General features: G+C 37.6%; 1 protein-coding gene across 2 annotated transcripts in view; it reads right to left on the minus strand.

Moving 5' to 3' along the window:
* The window catches only part of LOC131144716 (urease), a 125,170-nt gene that overhangs the window by 25,964 nt on the left and 84,591 nt on the right, over nt 1-14,615 (minus strand). The window lies entirely within an intron of this gene.

Below are 14,615 nucleotides of genomic sequence, written 5' to 3' on the forward strand. Positions count from 1 at the left end.
TGAGTCATACCTTTCCACTCCAAGCTTCTTGTGGGCTTTGATTCCACACTCTTTAGTTGCACACTCGTTCGACAAATATACTGCACAATCAATTGCTCAGCTAAAAAATTTTTAGACATTTTCTTGCTTTTCAACATACTTCTTGCCAATATTAAGAAGCATTTGATTTTTGCGTACTGCAATTCCATTTTGTTGAGAAGCCCTTGGAACCCTCAAAGAACAATGAATTCCATTGCTTTCATAATATTGCTTGAATTCATTTGATGTGAATTCTCCTTCTCCATCTAACCGCATATCTTTGATTTCATAACCACTTTCTTTTTCAACAAAAATCTTGAATCTTTTGAAAGTTTTGAAAACCTTTGACTTTTGTTCAAGAAAATAGACCCAAGTCTTTTCACTAAAATCATCAATGAAGAGCAAAAAGTACTTATTCTTACAAAGTGATGGGGGATCAGTCAGACCACATATATCCGTGTGGATAAGCTTGACCAGCTTTTTTGCCCTTGCGCGTGCTTCTTTAGGAAAATTATTCATAGACTGTTTATCGAATACACATCCCTTACATAATTGCTAGGAATGATTAATCAAAGGTAAATCTTTCACTATTTTTTTCTTGTCCATCAATTTCAAACTATCAAAATTCACATGGTCATACCTAAGATGCCAAAGCTAGGAGGAATCATTCAAGCAAGTCTTCAAACATTTAGCAACATCAGTTTGAATGTTTAATTTAAACATTATATTTTTTGTCATCATTGCTTTTGCCACCAAACAATTTTTAGGATCTCTTATCAAAGGGTTACGATCTAACATGTGGATATTGCATCCTTTTTCTTAAAGTTATCCTAAATTTAAAATGTTATTCTTCATATTTGGCACATAGTTACATTAGTGATGAATTGATGCCTCCTATCTTTTAGGGAAATTAATATTTTACCTTTCCCTTCTAGTTGAATCTTGGACAAGTCTCCAAGTGTAGCATTCCCACTTACCGGTTCATCTAGCTCCATGAAGAAATTCTTGTTTCCACACATGATTTTACTTGCTCTAGTGTCAAGATACCATGTGTTCATTTCTTCTCTTCCATCTCTCTTGTATGCTAGCAGCAAAGTAGGCTCCACCTCTTCCTTTTCTTCTCCAACACAATTATCCATTGCTTGAATATTGTCGAGAGTTCTACACTCATATAAATAATGGCTATATACGTTGTAATCATGACATCTAATTTGAGATTTTTCATACCTTTTCTTCTCACATTTGATCCTCTTCCACGTCCTCTAGTGAATTGATAATTTTGATTCCTCTTACCATTATAAGATGAGTTGGAATCACTTCTTCTTCCTCTTCCATGACCACGACCATGTTTACGACCTCTTTTTCATAACTTTTTTCTCTCTCCTTGAAAGAAAGTTTAGTTTGAGGAGCTTGCTCCAATGGTTCTTGATTCTTCTTAAAGCTTTTCTTCATAGGCTTGTAAAGACCCCATAAGTTGATCAACTGTCATGCATTCCAAATCCTTTCATACTTCAATGGCTAAAAGAACATAGTTGAATTTTGGGACCAATGAATGGAGGATTTTTTCAATCACTTGAGCATCTTTTGAATCTTGACCATATCTTCTCAAATGGTAAATAATACCCCAAAAGTCTTGAAAAATAATTAGAAACTAATTTAGAATCTTTCATATGTAGTGTTTCAAGTTCACCTCTTGTTGTTTGGAGACGAACTTTTACCACTTTATTAACTCCTTTTTATGAGTCTGTAGGCTGTCCTATCCTTTTTTTTTAGAAGAAGTTGGACTAGCAATTTTTTCAAACATAACTTCATCCAAACCTTGATATATGAGGGTGAGCACCTTCCAATCCTTCTTTCTTGAATCTTTTGAAGCATCCTTCTGTGCTTGTTTCAAGGTACCTTCATCTTGTGGTTTAATGTAACCTTTTTCAATGATCTCCCCAAACATCTTAAAACCCAAGTAGGATTTTCATTCAAACACTCCAATTATCAAAATTATCTTTGGTAAGGAGAGGGACTTGAAATGCACTTGCCAACATTTGAAACACTAGACACACACTTTGTTCTATACCACTTTGTCAGAAATAAAAAATCCAAAGTAGATGGGAGAAGCGGATAAAGGATACAACACTTTGAGCTATTTCACTTGATACAAACGAGTAGAGTACATGGCTATTTATAAGCTTTACTTAGAGCCTAGTACATGAATCCATAATTGAAAGAAGAAACGATTGAAAAATATTTTTCTTCATTATATTGTTCTTTCGTACAATCCAATATATAATACGATTACCTATTCTAAACAAGGAAACAATTTCCTATTGAATAATATCAAATCCCCCATAATTACCCACTTTCCTAATTTTTATTTTATTTACAAAGATATTCAGGATTGATATTTTAACACTCCCCCTCAAGTTGGATCATAAATATTAATCATCTCCAACTTGCTAATAAGATCATCAAAGCTCTGTCCTCCCAACCCTTTAGTGAGGATATCTACAGTTTGTTCTTTGGTTGGCACATAAGTCATACATATAATTCCTTCTTCAATTTTTTGTTTGATGAAGTGTCTGTCTACCTCCACATGTTTAGTCCTGTCATGTTGGACTGGATTAAGAGAGATGCTAATAGCTGCCTTATTGTCACTGTAAAGTTTGATAGAAAGGTTCACCAATACCCGTAATTCCTCCAATAGTTTTCGTAACCACAATTCTTCACAAATCCCTTGAGCGACTGCCCTGAATTCAGCTTCAGCACTACTACGAGCCACCACATTCTGTTTTTTTCTTCTCCAAGTTACGAGATTTCCCCAGACGAATGTACAATATCCTGTGGTGGACCTTCTATCTTCCACTGATCCTGCCCAATCTGCATCTGTAAAGATCTCTACTTCCTTGCTTTCACATTTCTTAAAGAAGAGTCCTCTTCCCGGGGATCCCTTGAGATATCTAAAGATCTTGTATACAGCATCTAAGTGAACTTCCTTTGGTGAATGCATGTGTTGACTTACTACACTAACTGCAAATGCAATGTCTGGTCTAGTATGTGATAGGTAGATTAGCTTGCCAACCAATCTCTGATACCTCTCCTTTTCTACTGGTTTTCCACAATTTTCAACCCTCTTTACTGTTTCTATCGAGGTTTTGCTGGGTTTGCACCCTAGCATGCCAGTTTCAATTAGGAGGTCAGTAACATACTTTCGCTGAGAAACACTAATACCCTTTTTCGTTCTTGCCACTTCCATGCCCAAAAAATACCGCATCTGTCCCAAGTCTTTAACTTCAAATTCAGTAGCTAGAACCTTCTTCAATCTCTCCATTTCTACAGTATCATCACCAGTAAGAATTATATCATCGACATACACTATTAGGACTGTTCTCTTACCTCCTTCAGACTGTTGGAAGAATAGAGTATGGTCTGATTGCCTTTGTCGTTACCCTTGATTCTTTAGTACCTTTGCGAATCTGTCGAATCACGCTCTAGGAGATTGTTTGAGGCCATATAATGATTTCTTTAATTTACACACTCAGTTTTCTTCACCTGTTCTACTGAATCCTGGTAGTATAGTCATGTAAACTTCCTCTTCTAATTCTCCATTTAAGAAAGCATTTTTAATATCAAGTTGCTGTAGTGGCCAATCTAAATTGGCTGCCAGGGACAAGAGAACCCGAACTGTATTTAAGTTTGCCACTGGTGCAAATGTCTCAGTATAGTCAATGTCGTATGTCTGTGTAACGCCTTTTGCAACAAGTCTGACTTTATATCTTTCAACTGTTCCATCAGATTTACATTTCACTGTGAAGACCCATTTACAACCCACTAGCTTCTTCCCTTTCGGTAGATCTGTCAATTGCCAAGTTCCATTTTTTTCTAGGGCTCACATTTCTTCCATGACTGCCTCTCTCCATTCTGGTATTTCTAGAACTTCCTGAATGTTTTATAGCATTTTCATCCAGTCAACATTAAAGACAAACACACGATATCCTGTAGACAAGCTTTTATAAGACATGTATTTCGACCAAGGGTACTGAGTACATGACCTGGTTTGTTTTCTGATTGCACTAGGTAAATTGATATCATCAGGTGCAGGATTATCAGAGGAAGACTCAATTATCAGATCAGGATAAGGCGAGGGCTCATGATTATTCGGAGCCATCACCAGTTCCAACGCACTTGGTGCCTCAGGTATGAGATTCTCCCTCTCCTTTGTTTTCGGCTTCCTTGAGTAAACCAGTATGTTTGTGTTGTTTTGCTCTCCTGCATCTCCCCCTGAGGGTAAGTGTTCAGTTGTGTTTGGCAAGTTGGGAAGTAATGTAATGGAGGACTTAATGGATGGGTCAGGGAATGGAGTAACTGGAGTAACCGCAGATTCAGTAGTAAAAGGATCAAAGAACCGATCTTCACACCATTTCTCCCCCTGAAGAGAGGGCTTTGGGAAGTAAGGAGTGGTTTCAAAGAAAGTGACATCAAGACTAACGAACAGTCGTTTTGAGACCGGATCATAGCATTTGTAGCCTTTTTGGGTAGGTGAATAACCAAGGAAGACGCATGTAATGGCAAGAGGATCCAATTTATCGCGATGGTGTGCATGGACATTGGACATGAACAAAGGCAGTACAACCAAAAATTTTTAGTGGGAGACTGGAAGGGAGTCGAGAGGTAGGAAAGTGTTCCTGAAATTTCTGAAGAGGGGTGACAAATGAGAGTGCTCAAATTGGCATTCGATTAATGAGATGTGTAACTGTTAAGATGGCATTGCCCCAAAAATAATGTTTCATGTGGGTAGTAAACATTAATGCCCGGGCTACTTCAAGTATATGTCTATTTTTTCGTTCAGCAACCCCATTTTGCTTAGGGGTATCCACACAAGAACTTTGATGAACAATCCCATTATCTTGAAGATAAGTTCCCCGGATGGTATTAAAATATTCTGTATCATTATCAGTACGAAGGATCTGAATATGAGTCTAGAACTGTGTATGAATCATGGTATGAAAATTGATGAAAATGGAGCGGACTTCAGTTTTGTCTTTCAGTAAGTAGACCCAACAAAGACGAGTATGGTCATCGATAAAGGTCACAAACCATTTTATATTGGTGCGATTTAGGGAACGTGAGGGACCCCATACATCACTGTGAAACATAGCAAATGGGCGAGATGGTTTGTATATGGATGATGGAAAAGAAGTACGACGATGTTTAGCAAGCTCACATACTTTACATTGAAACTCAAAAGCCATTTTATTTGAACAAAGAGAAGGAAACAAACGTTTTAAATAGTGGAAATTGGGATGACCCAAAGGTGAATGCCATAACAAAAGTTCACTATTTCTAGAAGTAGATGCAGAATCACAAATTGCAGTATTACATAGTTCACTCAAACTTGCCTCCTCAAAGTAGTAGAGTCCCTCATACGCTTTAGCAGTGTCAATCGTCTTCCCCAATGATAGGTCCTGAAAAATACAATGAGAGGAAACAAATTTAGCGGAACAATTCGAATCTTTTGTTAACTGACTGATAGATAACAGATTGCACGATAACTTGGGGACATGTAAGACCGATTGTAAAGTTAAGGAATCAGATATGCGAATACTTCCTTTTCCAGCAACTGGTGAGAGAGAGCCATCTGCAATTTTTACCCTCAAATTCCTGGCATATGGTGAGTAGGATGAAAAATATTGATAAGACCCAGTCATATGATCGGATGCACCCGAATCAATTATCCAAGGACATTTGTAACAAGATGTGGTTTTTAAAGCTGACAGATGATTACCTCGGTGAGCCAAGGAACCAGCGGAAGACTGACCCGATGTTTGCATTGATGAAATCATCTTATATAACTGATCCAGCTGTTTAGAACCAAATGCACTGCTGGACGGGGTATTGTTGTTCTCTCCTTGTGATCTTTCAGTTGATCCATCAATGCTGGTCTGGTACCCACGATTTTTTTGGTATTGTCTCAGTTTCCAATCTACCGATTTTCCATGAATCTCCCAGCAGGTATTTTTTGAATGACCTGTTTTTTGGCAATGTTCGCACCATATTTTTCCTCTTTGCGGTCGTTGACTAGGTCCCCCTGGGCCTTTTAGTATAAGAGCTGAGGCATCCGGCCCAGCGTGTAGCCCATCTAATTTTTGGGCAGATACAGGTACAGCCGAGTCTAGCTTAGCGGATTCATTTTGAGGCCGCAGCATCACCCGCCTCCTGTTCTCTTCCCTCCTAACCTCTGCGAAGACTTCTCGAGTTGAAGGGAGAGGTCGCCGGCCAAGGATCCGTCCCCTCACGTCATCGAGCTCTCGATTCAGGCTGGCAAGAAACTTGAAGACCCTCTCGTTTTCGAGCCTCCTTTGGTATCGAGTGCTGTCGCCGGAGCACTCCCACTCCTCATCGATGCTCAGATCGAGCTCCTGCCAGAGATGACTCATCTCCATGAAATACTCAGTAACACCTCTCTCGCCTTGCCCCATCTGCCACAATCGGGTCTTGATGTCGAAGATTTGTGAGTAGTTTTCGACATTGGAGTACGTCTCACGTACGGCTTCCCAGACTTCCTTAGCCGTCGGCAAGAACAAGTAAATTTTTCCGATTGATGGTTGCATCGAGTTGACAAGCCAAGCCGTGACCATGGAGTTTTTGGACCTCCATCTTTGCAAGGCTACAGCATCGAAAGGGTCTGGCTTCCTCCGCTCACCGGTAAGATATCCAAACTTCCCTTTTCCCTCAATCACCAATTTCATGGACTGAGCCCATTCATGGAAATTTTTTTCGTTTAGTTTTTCCAATGAGAGTGGAAAGACTGTGTTATCCAGTCCATTCGTACCCCCACCGGACGTAACCTCTGAGTCACCGGTGATGTTTGCAGAGGAGGTAGAGCCTCTGCTGTTAGCCATCGTTTAGTTGGGTTTTAGAAAACCTGGCTCTGATACCATGAAAGAAGAAACGATTGAAAAATATTTTTCTTCATTATATTGTTCTTTTGTACAATCCAATATATAATACGATTACCTATTCTAAACAAGGAAACAATTTCCTATTGAATAATATCAAATCCCCCATAATTACCCACTTTCCTAATTTGTATTTTATTTACAAAGATATTCGGGATTGATATTTTAACAATAATGATTACTATTAATCCATTTACTATAGCATATTTAAGTAGTTACATGAATCCACATAAATACATCTCCTAATTTAAAAGGCCTTTCATATACTTGAGCCAAACACAATGAATATCCATCAAGTTTAATTTATTTAATTACTTTTTAAATTTCCAACATTTGTTTCTCCACCCCCTCCTCCCAATCTTTGTGTAATGCTTGCTTGCATGCTCACATGCACACACGAATATATTCTTTTTGAAAACATCCAGATTCTATCAAACTCAAACCCCAAGGGGGATAGTCACTCAATTCTCTTGAAGTTTGCCAAAAATACAAGGACCTCCCCTGAGATTTTTAAAATCCCACATACCTCCCCTCATGTTTGAATCTATGGACGCTCACACCCTCTGAAATTATAGATGCTTAACACTGTTAAAAGAAATGAATGGGACAAATTTGCTCCTTCAAAATCAAGTGCTAGTCTCGTTCTCCAGCAAGCTCTTGGTCTCCCTTTTCCCCTGTAGCTCTCAATACTCCCCTCAATTCTCCTGTCGATCACCCCTCAAATCTTCCCTCTCCCCTACAGATCATTCCACAGCCGCTCATAGCAACCCAAAGCACATCCCTCTCTCATATAGCCTCTCTTTGAAGAAATTTTCAAAGCCCTAATTGCGTTAGGGTTCGCAGGAAGAAATATCCTTCCTTCGGCCTTGGTGTGTTTGTGGAACAGCCGCGGTTCGTGGCTTGAGGGAGAAGCGCTCATGGCTTTGGGGAGCATCATTCGTTGGACTCCCTTAAGCATCATCTCGATTCAAGGTCTCCCACCCTAACTCTATATGTGTATGTGTGTGTGTGGAATCCAAGAATGCGTTTGAGATGTTTTCTTTTTCTAGTTGATTTCTTTCATTTTGTTCGCATGTGTGTGGCTTTCAAACTTTTTGTGTGTGTGGTGGTCTCTTTCATTCTATTTGTTTGTGTGTGAAGCTGAAGATTTTTTTCATTTGCATTAGAATGGAATGCAATTTGTTTTTGTGCTACTTATCTTTGAATTATTGTTGAAGGATTTTGCTTCTCTGATTGTTCTGATTTTTGGGCAAAAAAAATAGTATCGAGGTGAAGCATTCAATATTGTAATTGTTTAAGAGGTAGTCTCCATTGAATTGTGCTGAAGCATTCAAAAAGTTTAGTCAACAGATAATGATGCACCAATTTGTGGAAACTAGAGAAATAGCAAAATAAACTAGAGAATATGAAATTATTTCATAGACACACCCTCTTTCTAGTTTTTAAAAATAGAAAATGTTTGGATAGGTTCACTATTCAATATATTGACCTTTGACACAAAGGGCTATGTATATTAGAAGCATTGTGCTAAATCATACTTGTCTTTGAGAGCTTGAGTTTCATATTTTAAATTTGACATTATGTGCACAACTTTGCCGACAATTACATATTTTGGTCAGAAGAGTCCTATGAATATTCCGGGATTAATGATCAGTTTCAATATTTTGTTTTTGAATATGAACAGAGAAGAGAGGATAGACTCATTACATTAAAAAAAAATATATGGGAATTCCCCAGAAGTAATTGAGTGTGAGAGTCAAATGAATCGCAAGATTCATGTTTGGTTCGGGAAGGGATCATGGAAGTTTTGAAATAAATGGAAAGATAATCTACTTTCATTAGTGATTTATTAGATAATCGAAAACAGAGAACGAAATGAATAATGTGTGCTTTAACCATATATTGGCTAGTACTTGACATTTTGTTTACAAACTCGTATCATTGTATCTATTATATTGTATCGATTTGTCTCACAATAGCAAATATTAGCAAAAAATATTAAATTATATTTTTAATTCTTAAAACTAAAAAAGAAGAATCATTGTGATAAATAAAAAAAATGAACCACATAGCCAAAGCATATATCTTGTATATTGCATATCATTTTAGCTTCAAATTAAGTTTCCTTCCTTTTCCAAAACTTGTATAATTAACTAAATATGCATTTTGAAATTAATTTTCATTTTGTTTTTACAATTGAAAATGGCATCCAAACCAGTCCATGAACTGGTTGTGTTCAATGGTTGTGCAAGGGGCAAAATATCGACAATGGACACTAGTAGTTATACATATACCCATTTGTCAATGATGCATATGAGATTGCTTTCAATGATTCTTGTGCTTCTTCTGCCATGGAGCTCTCTTTGTTTGGCAAGGTCCCAGGAAAAAGGGTGATATAATAATCAGTTCTAATTCTGAAGTGCTAGAATTGTTTGAAAGGTATAAGGAAATTAAAAGTACTCCTATTATAGTTAGCGTTAATCAGCTGCAATATCAACTTACACAATGGGCTTCTAATTTAGGGCCACCATCATCTCAAGACACTAACCGGCCTAATTTCTTAGAACATGGGTTTTCAGAGCATGATTACGGTAGTGATGGTAGTCTATTCAATTATCATTCTGATGAGGTATGTTATGGTGTGAGTAGTTCAGATGAGGAGTTGGATGTGCTCACTGATGCTAACAATATTTGAAGCTCACAGAGTCACAATTTGATGGAGCTAATGGTAGTGGGAAAGAAGCGTTGGAGCTTTTTATGGTCTTCAAGAATGTCACTGATTTAGGGATGCATTGAGGGACTTGTCCATCCAAGACAGCTTCCAATTGAGAGGAGATAAAAATGAGAAGTCTAGGGTAACAGCTAGGTGTTTGATAAATGGATGCCCTTGGAGTATTCATGCCTCCCCATTACCTGATGGAGTGACATTTAAAATCAATCAAAACATTTTAATAAGAGCATACATGCATTCGTAGTGCAAAATACATGAATGCAACTTCTAAATGGATCTCTCAAAAATTGTGTGGCTTGTGTGCCAATCCATATATGGAATTGAACCTAGCCAAAAGCAGCTGTACCAAGCGTGGTATAAAGCTAAAGAAGCAAGTGAAGGGAGCCATGTTAATTCCTACAAGAAGCTGCCTGCATATGCTTGTATTGCTCTTAAAACAAACAGTGGGATCACAGCAAAGCTATAATATAAGAGGTTAGCGATTCAAATAACCCCACAGTAAAAAGATTCTTCATTTCATTTGACACCATGATTCGAGGGTTTTTTGAGGGATGTAGGCCACTCACTGGTTTAGATGGGTGCTACTTGGAAGGAACCTATGGCTGTCGTCTGCAATTGCTTTGGATGGGAAAATGGGTTTGTTTCCGTTGTCTTATGTGGTTGTTGAAAGTGAAAACAAGGAGAGTTGGGCATTCTTTATGCACTACTTGGGTGGGATCCTAGCACGACGTTGAGAAGAGAGAGGCCCAGGTGCTTTATAAGTGATAGGCAAAAGGTAACCTGAAAATTCTATTTCTTACTTGTTAACTTCTTGAATGCATTATCCATTAAATTTCTCAATTATTAGTCATTTTAATCGTATCATATGGTTTTGTTAGGGTGTTACAAATGTGATTTCTGAGGAGATGCCTAATGCAACCCACCAGATCTGTTGTAGACACCCATATGCAAATTTTAGAGCACATTTCCTAGGGTTATTGCTTAGAACATTCTTTCCGGAGGCTGGCCGTGCACATAATAAACCATTGTTTGAGAAATTTATGAAGAAATTGCTCAAGGAGAATGGGAAAACTCATGATTGGTTGATGAAGGTACAATTGGAGTCTTGGGCAAGACATGCATTTGACCTTAGAGAGAAAATGGATCATAATACCAACATGGCAAAGTCATTCATTGAATGGGATATTGAATTGAGAGATAAACCGACTTTAACACTTGTTGATACAATTAGGTGCAAGATGACGGTACAAATACACAAGAGGTATGAGAAGGCTTGTGGTTGGAAAACCTTAATCACACCAAGATAAGGAAGAAATTAGATACCATATCACTGGATTCAAGGTTTTATAGGCTTCGGTATGGTGGAAGACATAAGTTTGAAGTAACCAAATAGCTTCACCATGCTTTTTGTAAATCTATTAAAAAAAAAAAAAAAAACTAGTAATTGTCGTGTTTGGTACATCAGTGGCATCCCATGCAAACATGCTACAGCAGCAATAAGAAGTCAAAAGGGCAAATGTTGAGGAGTACGCTAACAAATACTTCTCCACTGAGTTGTATCTAAAGGCTTATAGCTTTATTATTCATCCTATACTTGATGAATCATCATGGTAAGTTGATACTCATGTTAAGGTGGAACCACCACTGCTTCGCCGTTTGCCAGGGCGACCAAAGAAGAGTAGAAAAAGAGAAGCTGATGAGCCTGCACCAAATATGCTTGCAAACAGTTCCACTACTGTTATGTGTTGCATTTGTAAGGCTATTGGATACAACAGACGCACTTGCCAAAGGGCTCCCATGCGAGGTAGAGGTCCAAGAGCAAGCATGGGTCGGGGGACTACTAGTAGACCCTACTGATGGAGTTGATCCTGTTTTTTGGGGATTAGATAGTTTTTTGGATATTTGTAGGAACAGTGTGGGAAGTTTAATGATTCACAAATGTACACACTCACTTTTTGGGATTACTTTTTACACATATGGATACCAATTAGATTTGAAGTTGTGGATAGGTTCTGTGCTCATTGTATGGACAGATTATGATGTGACAAACATGTATTTTTTCTCCAGCATAAAATTTAGCTGTAGAAATGAAGTTTTTTTACCGTAAGATTCATTGTTCAGTTTTAAATAGAACCTTTAGTATGTTAATTTATGTAACTTCGAATTACTTGCAAACTCATTTGTTTAACAGTATTCTAAAAAGGGTAATGAATATTATTGTTTAGTCTGTTTTAGTTACTATTTGTTTTTTATATTCTTCACATTTTTAGATATTGCCATGGGTCAATTCTTACTTGCTCTTTATGCTATCAGGGTGAGTTCTGGATTGATACTAAGCGTGCAATAAGGAGAGCATATCATAAATATGATACAGATATGTTGACCAAGCTCTCTGTTTGGGAAGAGGAGGGTCAATTGCTGTAACAACCATACTAATCAATGGTAAAAAAACGGATGTTTTTGTCAAACATTCCAGGTAATAAAATTTTTCTTCTATTACTGACTTCCATTTACTAATGAGTTAAGAGTTTTGAATTGAGCTTGTTTGATGTTAACATGGGTGATAACATGGGTGTGGTTGTTAGGAATATACGAACAAATTCCCGAAACCTGTGAGAAACAAATAGAGAAAGAATAACGCCAAAGAAAAATTCAATCACACGCACAAGACAATATTTACGTGGTTCGGCAATTTTGCCTACGTCCACGGAGTTGCAGGGATTTCAATATTATCAGGAAGAAAGCACAGAGAGTGTGGCGATACAATTCTCTCGCTCTCGCTCTCTATCGCGGATACAACCACACAAACCCTAATCACCCGAAAGCACCCTTTTTATATGTTGCGCCTAGGGTTCCGTTCCGAATGGGCTAAGCCTTAGGATAGAAATCTCTAATTAAACAGAGGTCAGGTCGTCATCCAAATTAAGACACAACTAGGCTCCACAAAAGCCCAACAGTGGTATTGTTTGGGGTAGTGTTCATTGTGCTCCTAATCCCAAGTCCTCCCAGTACTTTTAAAAGGGATGGTTGTGGGGGACTAGATGGTGATTCAGCGTGCAAATGGTTCTTTGCGACCCCAACAGCAGGGTTAAGACTTCTGTTGGTAGCAGACTGCTTGATTGCTGATCGCTCACTCTGCTTTCTTTTGGAGTATATAATATACATTATCTAAGCGAAATTAGCAAAGCTGGTACAAATTAAACAAACTGAATGAGGTTGAAGGAGTATAATTCTGGTTGTGAGGACAATCTATAGTCTAAGTTTTTTGTAGGTCTTTAATTTTTGAAGCAAAACTTTAAACTCTAATAGATGGCCGCTGTGGAAGAGAAATTTTTAAGATACATTGGTGAAAATTATAGTGTGGCCCTAGATCAATTGGTAAGTTTAATATATGTTTGCCTCAGTTAACAGTTTGTCTTCAAGTTTAAGTTCAACTCTGTGTACAGGTCAAATGAGTCATGGATTTCCAGATCACTGTGTTAATTAGGCAAGGGAAATTGTACTTCAAGATGGACTGTGGCAGCAAGCATCGGGCATTGGTCTTGTGTGAGCAGATCGAATTTCCCATCTTGCATTTCAAGGTAACCACAATACTCTCATACTAATAAAATATGGTGATTTTTTCCCCCAAATGGAGTATGTACCTCAAGTTTGATTTTGCATTGTAGCTCATGGAATTGGTTGGTCTATTCACTGTACACTGGAGTTTAGTTGGGCTGTTCATGGGGATGGGTCCCCCCTCCCCCACATTTTGGCCTTTTCTTCATTTTTCTTTTTTTCTCTCTTTGGATTGTGCTTCTTTGTACACCATTGGATGTCAACAGCAATGGTCAATGTTGGATGAATGAACCAAAACTAAATTATGCTTCTTTTTTAAAAAAAAGGAAAAAACAGTGTACAGTTAGAATATATTTATATATATATGGAGTGAAATTAAAACTAATAGTGACTGTGACACACAATCATGCTCATACCATATCAGTGTCATACGAGATAATTAGAAACAGTATTATATTATTTTCATTTAAAAGCAAAAGTGATATTTTTCATTATTTGGTACTTGTTCTCATCAGGTTGGGTTCCAGAGACACTTCAGAGCAGTACAGTGAGTTGGGTGAAGCAGCTTGCTGATTTGGGTGAAATTAAGCAAATCACAAAGATGGTTTGGTCTGCTGCTGAGATTCTCACCAATTTGGGATTCTAGGTTTCGGAGAATCCTAGGTTTTAAGCACTTTATTGGTCTGTTACAATTTGGGAATTTCAAATTCTGGGTTTTGGAGAATCCTAGAGGACATGTAGATTGAATGATTTTTGAATATGATGACTGGAAAATATAGATTGAATGGTTTCTTATGATATAGAGGAGAGGTTGCTGGATTTTTTTATCTATTATTTGAAATATAGTTTACAAATTTTGTTTTTATCGTAGGTAACATAGTAGGAAATTTGATGGGAGATGCAAATATGGAAGCAAATGAGAGCCAAAAATTTATTATTTTCATTTCAATTTGATATGAATGCAAAACAGAAGGCTCGACTTTAATTTGATAGAGATATTTCTTTTGTTTTGACGCTACATGATATGGGCTTAAGAAGCGGGAAAAAATTCAACAAATGAACCATGTTGCAATATGTAATTAAGGGCAAGAAGGGGAAAAAGAAGTTCAAATGCAAATGAACCATGCTGCAGTATGTAATTAAGGCCAAAAAGGGGACAAATATTTTTAAAGGAAAATTGTACCATGTTGGTAGCATATAATTAAGGGCAAAATAAGAAAAAATTTATTTTTAACGAAATTACGTAAATAAGGGGAAAAAGTGGGAAATTTTTTTTTTCCAGCCATATCACATGTAGGAGGCTGGTAGCTCCTGAGGATTAAGGACATAATTGGGAAAAAAAATATTTTTTTAACTTC

This window comes from Malania oleifera, chromosome 12 (genome assembly GCF_029873635.1).
Source record: "Malania oleifera isolate guangnan ecotype guangnan chromosome 12, ASM2987363v1, whole genome shotgun sequence".
NCBI classification, from domain to species: Eukaryota; Viridiplantae; Streptophyta; class Magnoliopsida; order Santalales; family Ximeniaceae; genus Malania; species Malania oleifera.